This window comes from Primulina tabacum, chromosome 13, assembly GCF_025594145.1.
Source record: "Primulina tabacum isolate GXHZ01 chromosome 13, ASM2559414v2, whole genome shotgun sequence".
In the NCBI taxonomy this organism is placed as follows: Eukaryota; Viridiplantae; Streptophyta; class Magnoliopsida; order Lamiales; family Gesneriaceae; genus Primulina; species Primulina tabacum.
In genome coordinates, this window is record NC_134562.1 from 27,550,849 (window position 1) to 27,558,325 (window position 7,477).

Sequence of the window (7,477 nt, forward strand, 5' to 3'; positions counted from 1 at the left end):
CATATTGAATTGGATAAGTGCCGATAGTCATAGTCCGGTCGGACGAAAACTAAGGGATTTCATAGATCGATATGCAATTCACTCTTGATAAATAATTAAAGATATTTAATTACTTCACTGAGTAGAATTAGTTTGGCATAGTTTGAGAGGGCGTGTTCAATTGAATAGGAAATCCTATCGGAAGCATACATCACTATCGAACGAATTAATTAATTAACGAGGGGTATGTGAAATGAAATTCCCAACAAATCCATTTCTCTTCGAAATCTATTTAAGTGGTTTAGAGTTTATATTTCAGCATTTAATTCTTGACTTGTTCATTGTGTTTTTATTTAATTTTAGTAATCATAAACAACCATTCAAATTTCATTGCTAAAGATTTGATAACTGAAAATAGTAATTGCAAAATACAGTCTTCAGTGGAACGATACTCGTACTTGCGTACATTATACTATTACTTGACATCGTGCACTTGCGATTAATTTTCGAGCATACAAAATCATATTTTTATTAAGAATTCCATAGTGAAAGTTTTGCTCGATCAAGTTTTTGGCGTCGTTGTCGGGGACTGTTAATTCACAATTTTGTTTTTAGTTGTTTTGTTTAGCATTGTTTTATTTTTCTTGAGCTAACACTCCATATTCTATTCCAGATATATTTTCCAGTGCATCCCAAAGTCACTTGACGTGGAGCTTGAGCAGCTTGACCCTGAAATTGAAAGAACTTTCCGCAGAAGAAGACAGCAACAGAGACTGAAGGAACTGATGGAGAGGCACGAGCACGAGCATGAGGAGGAACACCATGAAGACAGACATGTTGAGATGCCACGCCGCATACCAATGCTAGAGTATGCCCAGCCTTTTTTGGATGGTTCACGTCCCATCATTGTGAGGCCTATTGTGCGGGCAAACCACTTCGAAATCAAGCCAGCTGTAATTCATATGATTTAGAGTACAGTCCAGTTTGGAGGATCAGCAGTAGATGACCCAAACACGCACATCACAGATTTCCTTGAAATTTGCAATACTTTTAAATTTAATGGAGTTTCTGATGATGTTGTTTGGTTGCATTTATTTCATTTCTCCTTACATGACAAAGCTAAAGCATGGTTAAATTGTTTGCCTGTAGGTTCGATCACCACATGGGAGGACATGGCGAAATCGTTTCTCATTAAATACTTTCCTCCATTTAAGACCATGAAGCTGCGGGCAGACATAATTGCATTTGCTCAATTCGAGCAGGAGTCTTTATATAAGTTTATATAAGGCATGGGAGCGTTTCAAAGATCTATTGCGAAGATGTCCTCATCATGAACTGCCACTTGGGTTAGACGTTCAAACATTTTACTATGGCTTACTCACTCCTAATCATACTATTATAGATGCTGCTGCTTGTGGAAACCTACTGAGAAAAACTGCTGAGGAAGGATATGAGTTATTGGAGGAGATGGCCGCTAGTAGCTATCATCCTCAATTTGAAAGGAAAAACCAGAGAAAAAGTGCAGGAGTTCGCCAGGCAACTGACCTTTCTGCTATTACTGCACAACTTGATGTTTTGAACAGGAAATTGGACGGCTTGAATATGGGTGGCACGGCTATGCGTCTTCAAGAGATATTCTATGATAAGTGTGAAGGTGAACACTTTTTGCGAAAGACTGTCAAGATGACAATCCCTTTTATGTGCAAGAAAGGGCACCAGTGAATCAAGTGGGAGTACAAAATCGTCCAAAAAATGATCCGTATTCGAACACATAAAATCCTGGATGGAGGCAACATCCCAACTTCTCATGGGGTGGCCAAAACAGTCAAAATCGACCACAAGGAGGACAACCATATGTGAAACAATCAATGTACAGATCTGACACTTCTAGAGAAGAAAATTCCAATTTGGAGCAGATGATGTCTAAGTTCATCTCATCTACCAAAACTAAACTCCAAAATCAAGATGCATTGTTAAAGGGGCTAGAGAATCAGATTGGATAGTTAGCTAAGATGATAGCAAGTAGAAAGCCGAACACCATCGAGTTGAAGAGTGGAAAAATTTTAGAGTCTAGAGGGGCAGAAAAAAATCAAGTACTGGATGAACAGACTGAGTCATCAAAAGGTAAGTCTTATAACTCTACACCAGCACCCGTTGCACAACTAAATTTTTTATCCCTCCACCTTTTCCTGCAGCATTAAAATAGACGAAATTAGATGCGCAATTTGGTAAGTTCTTAGAAGTATTCAAGAAATTGCACATCAATATTCTCTTTGCTGATGCTCTGATGCAAATGCCAAGCTATGCTAAATTTCTGAAGGACATCTTAGCAAACAAGAGAAAATTGGAGGATCACATGACGGTAAATATAACTGAAAATTGCTCTGCTTTGGTGCAAAACAAGATCCCACCGAAACTTAAGGATCCAGAGAGTTTTTCTATTCCTTGCGTGATTGGTGATATTCTTTTTCATAAAGCTTTGTGTGATCTTGGTGCGAGTATTAATCTTATGCCTTTATCTGTATTCAGGAAACTCGGATAAGGAGAACCTAAGCCAACAAGGATGTCCTTGCAACTAGCAGACAGATCTATCAAATACCCGCGAGGAGTCGTAGAGGACGTCCTGGTAAAGGTGGACAAAGTCATATTTCCTGCAGATTTTGTGGTACTTGACATGGAGGAAGACATGGAGATGCCCTTGATTCTGGGGAGACCATTCCTTGCGACTGGCAAGGCCCTGATCGATGTTCAAGAAGGGAAGTTGAAATTGAGAGCGGGCGAGGAAGAAATTACTTTTGACGTTTTTAATGCTCTTAAGCACACACTGCACACGGATGACTGTTTTAGAATTGATGCTGTGGATTCACTTGTGTGTAATTTTGTGCAGGATTCTATGAAAGACCCATTGGAAGCCACCCTCACAACTGAATTGAAGGAGGATGACTTGGACGAAGAGAAAGCTAAAATAGTTGCATACTTTAATGCCAACCATCCATGGAAAAAGCCAATGAGGATGAGAGTGGAAGATTTGGGAGAGCGAAAAAATTTGACCCCTCCAAAGTCAAGCATCGAGGAACCACCGACGCTTGAGCTCAAGTCACTGCCTCCGAACCTAAAGTACATATACCTAGGTGAGAATAACACTTTACCTGTCATTATTTCTGCAGCTTTGACAGATGCCATGGAGGAAAAATTGTTGCGAGTTCTCAAAGCCACAAAAAGGCATTTGCGTAGAAGGTGGCAGACATCAAGGGAGTAAGTTCATCAATTTGCATGCACAAAATCTTAATGGAAGAAAAGTACTCACCCCTCGTGCAACCTCAAAGACGACTCAATCCAAATATGCAAGAGGTAGTGAAGGCTGAAACTATTAAGCTTCTCGAAGCAGGTATTATCTATCCTATTTCAGATAGTGCATGGGTAAGTCATGTTCAATGTGTGCCTAAGAAAGGTGGGATTACGGTGATCACTAAGGAAAAGAATGAACTTATTCCTACAAGGACTGTTACGGGGTGGAGAGTATGTATTGACTATAGGAAGTTGAATGATGCCACCCGTAAGGACCACTTTCCCCTTCCCTTTATTGATCAGATTTTGGAGAGACTAGCAGGGCATGAGTTTTACTGTTTTTTATATGGGTATTCGGGGTATAATCAAATCACTATTGCACCAGAGGACCAAGATAAAACCACTTTCACTTATCCTTATGGAACATTTGCTTTTCACCATTGTCTTTTGGTCTTTGTAATGCCCTTACTACATTTCAGCGCTGCATGACTGCTATATTCCATGATATGATTGAAACTTTTCTTGAAATATTTATGGATGACTTTTCTATCTTTGGTGCAACGTTTGATGAGTGTTTGCAGAATCTGAGCTCCGTGTTGAGGAGGTGCAAGGAGACGAACCTGGTGCTTAATTGGGAGAACCTGCGTTGCCTCATATTCAAATTAGATTAAGAAAAGAGATATTTCAGACTCTTATGGCCTAAATAAATAACAAAATTTTCTTTATATAAATAATGGCGCCAAATCTTCAGAGCAAATACAATGGCGGCCAGTTCCAAATCATGAACATGGTAACGAGTTTCATGAGATTTTAATTGACGAGATGCATAAGCAATCACCTAGCCATGTTGCATCAAAACACAACCCAAACCTTTACCTGATGCATCTGTACAAACCACAAATCCTCTGGTAACTAAGGGAATAGTAAGCAAAGGTGTTGTGGTCAATCTCATCTTCAATTCAAGAAAACTAGCTTCACATTCATTTGACCAAATGAATCTATGATTCTTCTATGTCAGTTGAGAAATAGGTTTAGCTATTTTCGAAAATCCTTCAATAAAACGACGATAATAACCAGCTAAACCCATGAAGCTACGGATGTCAGGGACATTCGTAGGTCTCGACCAATTCAATACAGCTTCAACTTTAGCAGGATCAACAGATATGACATGTCTCAAAATGACGTGGCCCAAAAATACTAATTTGTCCATCCAGAATTCACATTTGGACAACTTAGCATATAAATGACCATTACGAAGAGTTTGAAGTACCAGTCTCAAATTTTCGGCATGCTCATTTTTCGATTTTGAATATACAAGAATATCATCGATAAAGACAATAACGAATTGGTCAAGAAAATCTCGAAAGACACGATTCATTAAATCCATAAAGACAGCAGGAGCATTTGTGAGACCGAAAGGTATAACCAAGAACTCATAGTGGCCATACCAAGTACGAAAAGCAATTTTAGGCACATCTTCTTCTCGAACTCGTACTTGATGATACCCAGAACGAAGATCAATCTTAGAGTATATAGAAGTACCATGAAGCTGGTCCAATAAATCATCAATACGAGGAAGTGGATACTTATTTTTCACAGTAGCCCGATTCAGCTGCCTGTAATTGATACACATTCGCATAGTATCATCTTTCTTTAAAACAAATAAAACAAGAGCTCCCCAAGGTGATACACTCGGTCGAATATATCCCTTATCGAGAAGATATTGCAATTGTTCTTTCAATTCTTTCAATTCCAATGGTTCCATGTGATAAGGAGGTTTAGAAATAGGCGTAGTCCTCAGTATAAGATCAATACTAAATTCGACTTCTCGATGAGACGGAAAACCAGGAATCTCATCGGGAAATACATCCAGGAACTCTTTCGCAACAGGAATATCAGATTACGAGGGCTCATTTTTAGAGACATCAACAGTATAAATGAGATAACCCTCATATTCGCCAAACAAAAGTCGGGATATTTCCAGAGAGGATACTAAAGGAATTTTAGCTGGGAACCCTTGCCATAAAAATTCCATTTGGGTTCATCAACAGGTCGAAATCGAACCTCTCCATGAGAACAATCGATTGCAGCTCGATTTGTTGTCAAGATATCCATGCCAACAATACAATCAAAGTCGTGCATTGGAAGCCCAATCAGATTCAGAAATATCACATTGTCCTCGTAGATCAATACACAATTATGTACAAATTGTTCAGACAAAATAATCTTTCCTGCTGGCGTGACTATCGATAACGTATCAGACAATGGAGTACACATAGTATCATGTGATGCAACAAATGCATGAGATATGAATGAGTGAGATTCTCCTGTATCAAATAAAACACGTGCAGGATAATCACAAAACAAGCATATACCTGCAATAACACCACCCAGAGCTTCTTTTGTCTGATCCTCGTCATGGAATACACTCTAACTTGAGGAGGGCCTTGGGCACTTTTACTGCCAGGTCCTCGATATCGTGGAACATTTGACTGCTGAAAAGAGGGAACATGAACAACATGTCTCATCATACTAGGGCCACCTCAAAATCCTGGCTGGGGTTGGGACGAAGACACACCCCTATTCGGACATACATGAGAGAAATGGTCTTCCTGTCCACAATGATAACAAGTACCACACATACCCCGGCACTGCTCGATAGTATGTTTGCCTGCACAATGGCTACAATTAGGATCAACAACGGGACTCCCTCGCTGGGATCCACTGGAACTAGAAGAGGATGAGGAAGCAATAGAACCAATCTTCTTAAAATTTTTGCTTTTAGCCGCAAGTAGGCTGCTGAGATGACACTTGAGGTGGAGGAACGCACTGAGGACCTCCTCGCCTTAATCCAGCTTCGGCTGCCTTGGCTCGTTCAACTGCCTCTGCGTAGCTAGTAGGCAAACTAGAAATAACAAAAGTATATATAGCAGGATGTAAAACATTCACAAACCTGTTATATTTCGCTTTTGCATTTGCAGCTACATGAGGCGCATATTTTAACAAAGTAGAAAATTTCGAAGCAAATTATGCAACAGTCATCGTTCCCTGCTGCAGACTGTTAAATTCATTTTCCTGGGCAGTGTTAAATTCATATTCCACAACAGTCAAAATGAAAGTTGTAGATCTATGTCTTTGCTTTCATTTGCAACCAACCTCACTCAATTTGGATATTGGACGCGAGAGTTATGCTCATTCTCCCAAGGTGTGTCAGTGCAGGAACTGCAACGCACACGATACATTTCGGGATGATTTTGCCCCTATTTCCAAATGGATTTGGACAAAACTCAAAACATGAAAGTTTTAGTACTATGTATTAGATTTCTAATGAAATTGGTCTCATTTCATTTGGACTAATACTCAGATATTTATTCTAAAAACTGTAATATCATTTTTCTATTGTGGTTCAACATATTTTTTGAACACAAATCAATTTCCAATACAATCTTTCATTATCACCACCTATTTTCTCACTTTCATTGTCAATTATATATGTCATACACGTAATCACATAACAATTTCATGAATTATCGATAATCAATGGATTTACGACAATACGATACACGGTATTTACAGAAATACTTCTCAAAGAATACCCTCTTGAAGTCCACCCAAGTCAATGTCGCCAGATTCACTCATCGCTCTGTTCCCTCCCACCATAAGCAAGCGTCGTCCTTCAGTACATAAATAGTACAACGAACCCAGTTAGCATCCGCCATGTCCATATACCTAAAATTCACCTCCAAAGACCTAATCCATTCCTCAACCACAAATGGATCACTAGTGCAAGAAAAGTCATCGGAATCCATCCTCCTAAACCGCTCATAAAACGCCTCTGGTCGGACCCTCACAACATTCCCAACATGCTGCTCCAGTAATCGAGCCATACTGGCTAGCAAACGCGCACTAGCATCCTAATTAGGTGGAGGCAGTAGAATCTCCGCCTCCTGCCTATCCTCACTATCTCTACGAAGAACTCATCTAGGAGGCATCTCTATACATGTTGTCCAAACCACATAACCAACAAAAATTAAATTAAAAATTACGTCTAGCTTCTTAATTCATGTATCATATAAGCATTCAAAACTCAGCATATAAATCTTAAAGCAGTAAAACTCACAGACTAGAAGCATGACTTCTTCAGCTTCTCGGAGTGGCAGTAACACAACTCTTTCAGGATCCTTCTCTCTAACATCAACTGAAACGTCTA

The 7,477-nt window shown here is 39.4% G+C and overlaps 1 non-coding gene across 1 annotated transcript; it reads right to left on the minus strand.

Annotated features, from left to right (window-relative positions):
• Nucleotides 1–1,210: 1,210 nt before the first annotated feature.
• LOC142523545 (small nucleolar RNA R71) lies at nt 1,211–1,316 on the minus strand. Its single transcript, XR_012814737.1, has one exon. It is a non-coding gene; the product is annotated as a small nucleolar RNA R71 (small nucleolar RNA).
• Nucleotides 1,317–7,477: the final 6,161 nt, after the last annotated feature.